Here is a 13,199-nt window from a genome sequence, read left to right as displayed (position 1 = left end):
TCCGTTATTGGTCAGAGTATTGCGTACAGGAGTTGGAAGGTCATGTTGCGGCTGTACAGGACATTGGTTAGGCCACTTTTGGAAGATTAAGTGCAATTCTGATCTCCTTTCTATCGGAAGGATGTTCCAAAACTTGAAAGAGTTCAGAAAAGATTTGCAAGGATGTTGCCAGGGTTGGAGGATTTGAGTTATTGAGAGAGGTTGAATAGACTGGGGCTGTTTTCCCTGGAGCGTCAGAGGCTGAGGGGTGACCCAATTCAGGGTTATAAAATCATGAGAGGCATGGATAGGATAAATAGACAAAGTCTTTTCCCTAAGGTGGTGGAGTCTATGAACTAGAGGGCATAGGTTTAGGGTGAGAGGAGAAAAATATAAAAGAGACCTTAGGGGCAACTTTTTCATGTAGAGGGTGATACGTGTATGGAATGGGCTGCTAGAGGAAGTGGTGGAGGCTGGTACAATTGCAATTTAAAAGGCATCTGGATGGGTTTATGAATAGGAAGGGTTTGGTTGGATATGGGCCGGGGACTGGCAGGTTGGACTAGATTGGGTTGGAATATCTGGTCGGCATGGCGGATTTGGACCGAAGGATCTGTTTCTGTGCTGCATATCTTTTTGACTCTATAACTGCTAATGCTCCTGATCCCTTCCATCTCCAGCTTGTCCTCAGTTCATTGCCTCTGAGAACAATTCCCACTGTGGCCCCGCTTCAAGGCTTGAAAATTGTCGCGACTCGTCATTGAAAACTGACAGAGCAGAGGCCTGTTAGAGAGGGAGCAACCCTGTTATAACTCAGTCATTGCTTGAGATCTTAGAGATCACAGTGATAAATTCCCAAATCAAGCATACGCCTCCCAAGAAATATAATAGGATGACATTTTAGTTCAGTTCATGATTCATTTTCCTACTGAAAACACAGCACTGAGGGAAAACACAGCTACAAAAACAAGAACACTTCAGACCCACTTGGCCACCGCACTCTTGCCTCTAAATCAAACTTTGGGGTTTTGAGTCCCACACTGCAGGAAAAGGATGTCATTTAAACTGGCAAATCGTGGTTTCACACCTCATTCGGAGGGTCTCCATCTGTCATGATGTGCCAGCCGAAATGATATCCTTTTTCTGGAGGTCTTGTCCATCTGAGGTAGATGTTAAAGAACTTGTAGCACCATTTCAAAAGCAAAGGATCAGGTGTCCTGGATTTTGTCCCTGCTTCCAACAAGTGTCAATGAGAAATCCAAGAAAGAAAATGAGGCCATATGGTAGTGCAGTGGCTATGTTACTGGATCAGCGCTCTGAAAGTTAGAACTAATGATCTGGTGGTGTGTGTTCAAATCCCACCAGACCACCTATGAAATTTGCATTCAGTTCATTAAATGAATCTGGAATTAAAAAACTAGCATCAATAATGGTGATCATAAAGCTGTTGGATTGTTATAAAAACCCATTTGGCATTACTAAGGCCCGTGAGGGAAGGCAATCTGCAGTACTTGTGGGAAGGAGCCCAGACCCACAGCAATGTGATTGACTTTTAACTGTCCTCTGAGCAATTACTCCACTGTACTGAAAAAGGAGGCTTCCCAGCATCTTCTCAAGAGAAATTATGGATTGGCAACAAACACTGATGTTCCCAGCAACCACCCACAACCTGCAAATGAGTAAAACAGAAGTGGGTCATTCAATCTTACTTTAATCTGAAATACTTACCTTTGCTTACCTGCCAACTCCATATCAGAGACCCCTGTGCCAATGTTAATCTCTCAGACAATCCTGCCAAAACTAGGGCTGCAAATTTGCTGTTGCATATCCTGTTTGATACTTCAAACAAATTCTCAATTGCCTGTGAAGTGCCAAGGATGTGACAGGCCCTATATGAATACAAGTGTCCTCCATTTTCTTTGCAAGTTAGTGGAGATGGCATAATTCAGGGCCACTCTGGAGGTGCAATTTCCACATTTACTTCAATATCTCAGTCCCTCCTGGCTGCAAAATGATTATGTTGTTACAAATTAAGATATTACATCCAGCTAAAAATGTGTTTGTTAGTCTAAGTAAATTAGTTAATTTGACAGTGAAGCAAGAAAAACAAGGGTGTGGTAAAGCAGTGAACAGTATCTGTCTACAGAGCTATAAAAAATGCACATTTAATTCTCCCACCACGGGATTAACATAGTCAACGTGGAAGAAAACCCAGAACAATTGATTCCACTCAACTGCCAATCTGATGAGAGTCTGGTTAGAGAAAAGTTAAATATTGTAAACTTTATACATAGAATATAAAATCAGGTCAGCTTAAGATTTTTTTAACTTTGACTTTTTGTGCTTTGCTTCACTTTTTGTGCAAGTTTTAGTTTCTTTGTATCGATTATTTATCCCTTAATAGACGTCACTAGTACGTGAAAATCATTGTCCGTGCGTTAGTCTGGTTGTATCCTATCTTGTATCCGCTGGGAGTTTGGTCTCATCCAGAACTTTGCTGCCTCTAATCTACATCATGTGTGATTAGGTCCTATTCGCCAATCATACCTTTGTTCACTGATCTAATCGACTGATCTAACCTTGATCTTAATATTCTTAGCTTTGCTGAAGAAATACATATTCTGTTAAAGCTTTTTTGCCTCTATGCTTACCAGGATAATTTGCAAGAATAACAATTCAAGCGGAAACCCAGTACTGGTATACCTGCAAAATGTCCTCACGAGTTTAAGGTGAAAGGCTTTACCAAAGTATGTATTTCTTTCAGCAATACTCATGTCTATACCACCAACTGAGTGTTCCCTTTTAGTTTCCAAATTCCTCCATGGATTCAGATCACCAAAGCCTGATTCTTGAGCAATACTCACAGAAGTTTCTAAAATAGAGTCTGCATATCAGAAATCTAAATGTTTCGAATAAATACCCATTTTCCCCAATTATTTGTGAGATTAGGGAATCTGACCATCACCTCTACAATTACTGCAATATTTAATCCAAGCATCATATACATCACTTCAATGGGTTATACTGCTTTGCTGACAAGTAAAATAGTTAATTGACTATTTTGATTTGATTTGATTCATTACAGTCACGTGTGTTGAGGTACAGTGAAAAGTGTTGCTTTATGTGCTTTATAGACAGATTGTACTATACAAGTGCGTCAGGGTAACAGAACAGAAAGCAGGATACAGTGTTATAGCTGCTGAAAAGGTGCAGAGAGAGATTAACATTAACATGAAACAGATCCATTCAAAAGACTGATACCTGTGGGGAAGAAGCTGTCCTTGAATCTGTTCATATGTGTATAGAAACTTTTATACCTTTTGCTTGATGGAAGAGAGTATAAACAGGGTGGAAGGGGTCTTTGATTATGGTGGTTGCAGTCCTGATGGGGCAGGAAGTATAGCTGAAGTCAATGGAAAGAAGGTTGGTTTGCTTCATGGACTGGGCTACATTCACAACTCTGTAGTTTCTCGCAGTCTTGGGAAGAGTAGTTGCCGTACCACACTATGATGCATCCAGATTGGATGCTTTCTATGGTGCACTGATAAAAATTTGTAAGAGCCTTTATGAACATGCTGAATTTCCTTAGCCTCCTGAGGCAGTAGAGGTGTTGCTGTGCTTTCCTGACTGTAGTATCAATGTGGGTGTACCAGGACAGAATGTTGACGATTGTCACTCCCAGGAACATGATGCTCTTGATCATCTCCACCTCAGCACCATTGATGCAAATAGGAGGATGGTCTCTACTTCACTTCCTGAAATCAATGACCATCTCCTTCATTTTGCTGAGCTTGATGGAGAGATTGGTGTTTTTATACCATGCCGTTAAGCACTCTGCCTCCTTCCTGTATTCTGATTCAGCATCGTTTAAGATATGACCGACAATGGTGGTGTCATCAGCAAACTAAATGGGAGTTGGTGTGGAGTTTGGCCACATAGTCGTGTGTGTATATAAGGAGTACAGTAGGGAGCTGAGTACACAGCCTTGCAGGACACTGGTGTTGAGGATTATTGTAGAGGAGGTATTGATACCCATCCTTATTCACTGTAGTCTGTTGGTCAGGAAGTTGAGAATCCAGTTACAGAAGGGGAAGCTGAGACCTAGATCCCAGGTTTGGAGATATGTTTGTTTAGAATTATGGTGCTGAAGGTGGAGTTATAGTCAATAAGAGGAGCCTAGCATAGGCATTCTTGTTGTCCAGATCTTCCAGGGATGAGTATAGGACCATGGAGATGGCGCCTGCTGTGGACCTGTTGCGCTGGTAGGTGAATTGCAAAGGATCAAGGCAATGTAGGAGGCTGGAGTTGATGTGAGTCATAACCAACTGGTTGAAGCACTTCATAATGATGGCAGTGATGGCCATCATCTTGAAGCAGGTGGGGACTTCAGATCGTAGTGAGGAGAGGTTGAAGATGTCAGCAAACACACCTGCCAGCTGGTCCACACAGGATCTGAGTGCATGGCCGGTGATTCCACCCGCACCAGTCGCTTTCTGTGGGTTCACCTTGAGAACACCGACCTAACATCTGGGTGGTGACCAAAGGAATTGCTGCATCAAAGACTGATGGAATAGGTGACATTGTTTCACTCTTGTCTTTTCACAGTTAGGATAGAATTTGGAAAGGTCACCCACCACATCCTGTATCACTCACCTACATGTTACATCGTCATTTACTCACACACAAATTACCATTCTTATAATCCTTTGTACACTTTTCACACTTCCCACTTTTCAGCACAAGTTATCTTGTTTGCCATAGCTGAAGCATAGTAGGGAGAGAGCTGCAGCTGACAGAGTGCTCCTCATGACGCACCTCGTTAGAAGAGCTTTCACAATGTATGAACAAGTGAAAGTCATGTTGACATGACTGTACCAGAGAACTTAAGTGGACTTGGCCAAGGTGAAGGCAGAACTCTCCCCAAGTATTTTGCTTTCTTGCCTTTCATTTTTTCTCTCTCTCTCTTGCTCTCTCTCTTTCTCTCTCTCTCTCTCTCTCTCTCTTTCTCTCTCTCTCTCTCTCTCTATTGTGCATACATTGCTCATCAATGCCAATGCATATGCTAGACCTTTTTTAGAGGCAAAGATTTTAAGGGTAATGGAATATAGGTGGGAAGATGGAGTTACGATACAGATCAGCCATGATCTAACTGAATGGCTGAACAAGCTCAAAGGCAGAAGCATCTATTACAGTTTCTGTGTGAGTAGTTGGACAACAACTGTTCCAGAGTCACAACCTTTACACATTCTTCTGCATTCGCCTGTATTGGACAGGTGTCACTGAAGGAACCATAGCATGAGTAATGGGTGCAGGACAACTCCCCTGAGTCAACTTCTCTCACTATTGTCAAGAACAGCAAGAGTATGTCCAAGCCAAAGGATATCGTAGATGGTTTGAGCTGGGAAGGAGCCAAGAGCTAGCAGGAACAGGTCAGCAGGAAGCATGAAGCAGGTTTAGAGGAAACAGAAAGTTGCTGGCCAGTCAGGAAAAATCCAAATGTTTTTCTTAAAATCCTGGTCTGGTGGGGCGGTTTGGTTACTTTTCACCTCCTTTGTCAGAAAGTAAGAAAGAAGATATTGTTTGAGACACAACTCTTTACATCATCATTTCTAGATCCTGTGAGATCTGGTGTGATTCAAAGTCTTCTCAGTATTACAATCCAAACTTTGAAGCAAGTAGGCCGTGTGGTGATGGACTCCATTCACAGTTTTTGTGTGACAGGGTGTCAAGTTGGTGATGGAGTGACATGGTGGCCCAATGGTTAGCACTGCTGCCTCACAGCACCAGAGACCTAGGTGTGATCTCACCCTCAGGCAACTGTCTGTGTGGAGTTTGCACATTCTCACTGTGCCTGTGTGGGTTTCCTCCCACAGTCCAAAGATGTGTGGGTCAGGTGAATTGACCATGCTAAATTGCCCATGGCGTTAGGTGCATTAGTCAGAGGGAAACAGGTCTGGGTGGGTTACTCTTCAGAGGGTCGGTGTGGACTTATTGGGCCGAAGGGGCTGCTTCGACGCTGTAGGGATTCTAAATCTAATTCAGGCAGGGTCTCTGTTGTCCACAGGATTCGATTTACGATTCATTTTTGAGGGTGTCTTGTTTCTTCCTAGTTATGCTCTGTGGTATTCCAAGTGTGATCTGGGGATTCCGCTGGTGGGATGATGTGGGATGATGGTCTTCCTTGGAATGTCCAACAACAACATTTATGTCACAGTTAATACAGTAAAGCATCAAGGTGCTTCCAAGGTCTGGTTTGAGCAAACAAATTAGGAGCGATGATTACTTCACATTCATGCCTTTCCCAACTAAAGAACTTTTATTCCTTGCTTATAAAGAATATCTATTTCAACTTCAAAGATATTAAATTCCACCACTTTTTCAAGAGCTTCAAACACTCAGGACTCTTTGTGAGAAGAAAATTCTCCTCATCTTTGTTTTAAACATGCAAAGCCTTATTTTAAACCAGTGAGCCTTCATTCTAGCTTCTCCCATGAGATATGGGCCAAATGCTGGCAAATGGGACTAGGTCAGATTGAGATGTCAGGTCAGTGTGGATGAGTTGGATCAAAGGGTCTGTTTCTGTGCTGGATGACCCTGTGACTCCACAACCTTCTGCAGCTCTGCCCATAATGGCAGAGGTCCTAAGCTCAGTCAGTTATCTTGCTGAAGATATCTTCCTCTGCTGCGACCAGAGGCTTGAGTTCCAACATGAAACAGATATCCCTGCGCAGTTTCATTCAGCACAATTTGCAACAGTGAGCTGAGATATCTGGAAAATGGCTTCATCAATTTCACTTGTCAGTCTCTCGCCTGTTTCAAAGCAGAAATGACAAGGCAGCAACTGGAGACCAGAGCATGGCTGGATTTGGTACAAAGAGAGACTGCTGTCTCTCAGAATGAGGCTACACCCCACCAATCTCAAAGAGATTACAGAAAAGGAGACTGGTTCATTCACCCATCAAATAGGGCAACTCTACACTTGGAGGCAATACAAAGAAATGTGGTTCTGCAGCAAGCATGTTTTATACTTGATTTATACACATTTAATGCTGTCACCAATTGCAAGAAATGGAAAGTATTCCTTTCACACTAATTGCATTGTAAAGCTTAACGAGCACAAAATTTACAAAATAAAATGGAAAGCATTTCCCCAACCACACTCCTAATAGTCCCATTGAATTAAAATCCAAGTATATATGGAACACATATGACATAACGCAGTGGGAAACCAGAATATTGCATGTACTGGCTACAAGTAAATATTCATCAACATCTCGTAATATTACCATCGAGACACAAAAGCCTTTGAAATTTTGGTAATGATAGGTTAAAAGCAATAAGAAAGTAACATGCTGACTGGAAAGCTGAAAGTGGGCTAAAACATAATCCTTTCACCCTTGTGATCTGGGTTGAAGCTGCCCAAGTATTGTAGAAGGAATTCATTGTGAAATTAATTTGGGAATCCCATCCTCGCCACCAAATTAAAAGAGCTTTGAGCATGAAATTGCCAGTGAAATTCAACACCAATTGCCCTGTATCATCAATTTACTATGACATGCCTTAGAATGATTAAAAGCCATTCAGTCCATCCAGCTCACATGATCATTATTTCCTATTAACTCATATAAATGTAAAAATCCATGACAAAAACAAGAGAGGTTTCCCGAAAGTCCTGGTTAAAATTCAATATTCATCCCTGAAATTTATCAATGAAATAATCGTATGATTATTATCACAGTGTTGCTTATGGGAGCTTACTGTGCATAAATTGATTACTGCATCGGAATGCTACAATTAGAATTTCATAATTACTTCATTGGCTGCCAAGCACTTTCAGATATCCCTCAGACATGAAAGGAGCTACATAAACTGAGACCTTTCTTTCCAAGTACAGAGACCACCAAGAATCATTTACATTTTCCAACTTTATCAAAACAAAAGCTATATCCTTACACCTGCTTGTTGAATCAGAATCTGTGCCCTTGTTTTTTCCTGAATTCTTCAATTATATCTCAATAGAAGCCATCAGTTTATTTAATAAATTAGTAACTTCAGCTGAGAAATAATCCTTAAATTCTTCAGTTTGTAAAAACATAGAGTCATAGAAAGGTACTGCATGGAAACAGACCCTTCAGTCTAACTCGTCCATGCCGAACAGATATCCTAAACCTAATCTAGTCCCATTTGCCAGCACTTGGCCCATATCCCTCCAAACCCTTCCTACTCAAGTAACCATCCAGATGCCTTTTGAATATTGCAATTGTACACATAAATTATGAATTGATCTTCTCTTTCTGTATCCAAGAAGCAGGAGAATCAACGTTTCGGGCATGAGCCCTTCTTCAGGAATGAGGAAATTGGCTGAAGAAGGGCTCATGCCCGAAACGTCCATTCTCCTGCTCCTTGGATGCTGCCTGACTTGCTGCGCTTTCCCAGCAACACATTTTCAGTTCTGATCTCCAGCATCTGCAGTCCTCACTTTCTCCTTCTCTTTCTGTAGTCCATTTTAAAAGTTCACTTCAAACCAAATTGCACTCTAACTGCACTGTCTTGAACTCTTTCCAAAATTAAAAATCACACAACACCAGGTTATAGTCCAACAGGTTTATTTGGAAGCACTAGCTTTTGGAGAGATGCTCCAAAAGACCTTTCTGAGACAGCCATCTGATGAAGGAGCAGCACTCTGAAAGCTAATGCTTCCAAATAAACCTGTTGGACAATAACCTGGTGTTATGAGATTTTTAACTTTGTCCACCTCAGTCCAACACCAGTTCCTCCACATCATGGCCTTTCCAAAGTGTGGATGTGATCATGGGTTCATAATGTTATAAGTCAACAAATTGTTATTATTAGTATAAGAAGAGTACCAAGAGCTGAAAGAATCGTGATCACATGCAAAGGAATGAAATGGTATTATTTATTGAAGATTAAGATGAGGTTCGCTATCTGTGTATTGTAGTTTGAAGATATTGTAGTCAACTGTTGGACATAATTTGGAGATGCCGGTCAATCACCTGAAGAAGGAGCGGCGCTCCGAAAGCCAGTGTGCTCCCAATTAAACCTGTTGGACTATAACCTGTATTGTGTGATTTTTAACTGTTGAACAGGCATGGATGTCTGTGAATACAGCAAAAACATGTTCCATGTGAAGAGCAACAGGCTTGAAAACTAACCAGCAAAAACAGATTCTTTTTAATTGAGAATCGACCTTGACAGGTTAAGGCCCATAATGCACAGCACCAGCAAAGTTGAAATAAAGGAAGGATTTGCATTTAAATAGCACCTGTTCTGACCTCAGGATGTACTAAATCACTTTGCAGGCAGTCAAGTCCATACGATTTGGAGTTGCATTGTGAAATAATTGGGAAATACAGTTTGGGTTTTCAAAATGAGTTGAGGTTGAGGTCCTGGAAAAGAAACTGCAGGAAATTAACACAGTTGCCAACATATACGGTGGCTGAATGTGTAAGATTTCCCCTCGTACACGTACAATGAAGAAAGGTGCTAAAATACTGTTGTAAGATCGGTGTAACATTTATGTTGAAAATGGCCACAGAAACGATCAAGAATTAAATCTACATAAGGATACAATGATTCACTGAATATTTAATAAATTATTCATGTTGCATTTGTCAATTATTAATGGTGCATGCACATTTCCCTCTCTCTCTTTTTGGACACTTCCCATCATTTTCTGGACAGTACATGACATTTCACAAGTCCATGCCAGCACTGTCACACGCTTGACTGCAATTCCACAAGATTGCACTCCACACATCATCAGCTCAGTTGAAATGTTGAGGGATTGTCATGTGTTGCTTTGAGATAGTCCAATAAGACAGGTAAATGTCAGCACTGAGGTGCAATCATATTTATGATGGATGGCTTAACCCCTTCCACCTAAAACTACCCAGGATTTATAGACCATCTCTTAGAATGTAATACCAGAGTGCAGGACCCCCTGTTGCTGCACCATATTGGAATGTGCACCTGATGATTGTTTTGCATCTCAGGCTTTATGAGATGAACAGATTGCCCATCTAAAAATGCAAAAAGCCTCATTGAAAGTCAATAACTACAGACACCAAGATATGTGCTGCAAATGTATAATTGTGAATAAAACTTTTCCAAATATTTTATCACAACATGTAAACACTGACCTTAGATCACTATGTCTACAGTACTAGTGCACATCAATACACATCAAGCGCAGATTAGGTAGTTAATATGTGCATGTAATAGAGACTTCAACCCGCAGGTCACAAGTAAATAGTTTTATCCAGTTGTTAACGCTCTCCACTCTCAAGTCTGAAGCCTTATGGATTCAAAGTCCTTATTCTGAGAATTAAGCACAAAATCCATATGAACTTCCTAGTTAAGGACTGAGAGGAAGCTGTGTTGTTGGGACTGCCACTGCTTAGTAAGACATGAGGCCTCACCTGCCCTTTCAGATGGACATAACCAATCCCATGATGGGGTCCAAGAAGATTTGACTTGCATTCTCTTGAAGAAAGACGGATTGAATTGAAATCATTTCCTCTGGTGAGAGAGTCCAGAATCAAGGAGGCAAAATCTTAAAGTAAGAACTAGGCTGTAATCTCCTCTGCACCCTCTTCAGAGAATTTATTGTGTGGTGACCAGAACTACACACAGTGGATTAACGAATGTTATGTACAGCTCCATGTTAACTCCTTGGTCTTGTATCCAGTGCCTTGACTAATAAAGGCAAGTATCTTCCATGCCCCCTTAACCACTTATCTACCTGCTCTGCTACCTTCAAGGATCGATGGACATGCATACCTTGGCATCTCTGATCCTCTGTAGTTACTAGGATCCTACCATTCAATCTGCACGCTCTTGTCTCGTTAGTCGTCCCAAAATGTGTCATCTTACATTTTCAGGATTAAATCCCATATCGTACATACTGTCCTGTAGTCTAAGAATTTATTTACTGCACCACCAATTTTTGTGTCACTGTTAATTTGCTGATTATATCTCCTACATGAATGATTGTTTAGTACGCAAAAATGTAACTCTGGCTTGATGGTAGCACCTGCTTTGTGGAAGTGGCCACTGATGAGTTAATTGCAAAGTAGCAGTGTGAGATGGCTAGCTTCACCCATTGCTCAAATTGTTGAGATGCCTTTCCCTCAAGACTCTCCTTGTTCCAAGGACAACAGTCCTCCCACAAACAACACCAAAAATAGAGTTAATTAGTTGTTCATTTCCATTGTTTGTGAGGTCTCTTTATGTAAAGCAGTGACTCTGTTTCAGAAATAATTAGTTTGCTATGAAGTGCCTGAAGGCATTGTCTTGCTTTTCCTAAGTACACTGTCAATATGTTTAAGACACACGTTGTTCAACATTGATGAATCCTCACAACAACAGACCTAGGAAATATGAAACACACATTTCAATTTTAAAAAAATTTAGATAAGATGCGCCGTGCTTGCAAGCGCATTGTTCATTACATTTTGGACATTCAATGCTACCTATTGCCATTTTCTGGATTACACTTCAAGAATAAAAGCTTAAAATATCAGTCAATAATTTATAACAAAGAGGGAAATTCTCCACAGAAACCGAGAACAAAAAGAAATGTACCCAACAGCTTTAGTCACAGAATATGTTACTGATTTTTATACTTTACTTCAGCTAACTGTACACTTCCAATGGAGATTGGAATCATAGGAGTCTAAAGTGTAAGTAGGTACTATTCAGTTCATCATTTTTGGAAACCCACCCAAAGTAATCCTGTTGTCCTGCCCTGTCTCTGCTATCCGACACAGGCTCTGTTTCAACATATTTGTACTTTTACTTGAGAAAGGATGTACTGGCACTGGAAAAAGTGCAGAGGAAGTTCAGAGTTGATTCCAGAGTTGAGAGGGTTGGTTTAGGAGGAGAGACTGAGTAGACTGGGACTATCGTTGTTAGAATTTAGAAAAATGAGGGGGAATCTTATGGAAACATACAAAGTTATGAAGGGAATAGATAAGGTAGAAGCAGGGAGCTTGTTTCCATTGGTGGGTGAAACTAGAACCAGGGGGCACAGCCTCAAAATAAGGGAAAGCGGATTTAGGATTTAGTTGAGGAGGACCTTTCTCACCTAAAGAGTCGGGAACCTATGGAATCCCCTGCCTAGTGAAGCAGTTGAGGCTACCTCGTTGCATGTTTTTAAGGCAAAGATAGATAGGTTTTTGAACAGGAAAGGAATTAAGAGTTATCGTGAGCCGGCAGGTAAGGAGGAGCTGAGTTCACAAAAAGATCAGCCATGATTTTATTGAATGGTGGAGCCAACTCAATGGGCCAGCTGGCCCATTCCTGTTCTGATTTCCAATGTTCTTACTTTTCTTTAAAAGTGGCAGTGACCGTTCCACAATAAGATTGTCTATTTTATTTTATGTATTCACAGGATGAGGGTGTCACTGGCTGTGCTAGCATTTATTGTCCATTCCAGAGGACAGTTAAGAATCAACCATATTGGGTATGTCTGGAGTCAGATGGTGCAGACCAGGTAAGGATGGCAATTTCCTTCTCTAAATGACTTTAGTGAATCAAATGGGTTTTTCCCTAACAATCAAAAATGGATTCATGGTCATCATTAGTCTCTTAATTCCAGATTTTTGTTGAATTCAAGTTCCACAACCTGCCATGACAGGATATTACCTGTATCTTTGGATTAACATTGCAGAGATGATACCAGAGATAGGCCATCACCTGCCCTGATATTTTATATAAAATCACTGAGCAAATTCAATTGCCACACGTATGCACATACCCAGATTCTGATGTTACGTTTAGCTACAAAGGGAAATAAGGAGGGGTGAGAAAAGGTCATATCCTCAGGAAACTCAATAGCAGCCGATGTGCAGAGTCAGTGGGTCTAGTAATTCAGTAATCCTGAGCGTCAGGTTAATGCTGTAAGGAACAGGGGTTCAAACATCACTGTAGCAATTAAGGAAGTTTAAATCTGAACTAATAATTCCTCATTTGAACATTAGTCTCAGTGATGTTGATTGTAGAGCTATCATTGATTGGCAAAAACGACATTCTCAGAAGGAAATCTCACATCCTCACTGTAGCAATTGCAACAAGGTCAGCCATAGAATACGACTTCCCTCATTGGGGATGTTAACCTGGTCCAATCAGGGAGTCCTGGCTGACAGATATAAACAGGAGTGTCAGAGGTTCTGTTCACTCTGAGAGTTAGCCCTGAGGGA

The 13,199-nt window shown here is 41.1% G+C and overlaps 1 protein-coding gene across 2 annotated transcripts in view; it reads right to left on the bottom strand.

Annotated features, from left to right (window-relative positions):
* LOC140494726 (ephrin-A5-like) overlaps positions 1-13,199 on the bottom strand; it is a 374,348-nt gene that overhangs the window by 78,025 nt on the left and 283,124 nt on the right. The window lies entirely within an intron of this gene.

The sequence above is a fragment of the Chiloscyllium punctatum genome, chromosome 24 (genome assembly GCF_047496795.1).
Source record: "Chiloscyllium punctatum isolate Juve2018m chromosome 24, sChiPun1.3, whole genome shotgun sequence".
Lineage (NCBI taxonomy): Eukaryota > Metazoa > Chordata > Chondrichthyes > Orectolobiformes > Hemiscylliidae > Chiloscyllium > Chiloscyllium punctatum.
The sequence above is the reverse complement of the archived record's forward strand: the minus strand, read 5'-3'. Positions and strand labels throughout refer to the sequence as shown.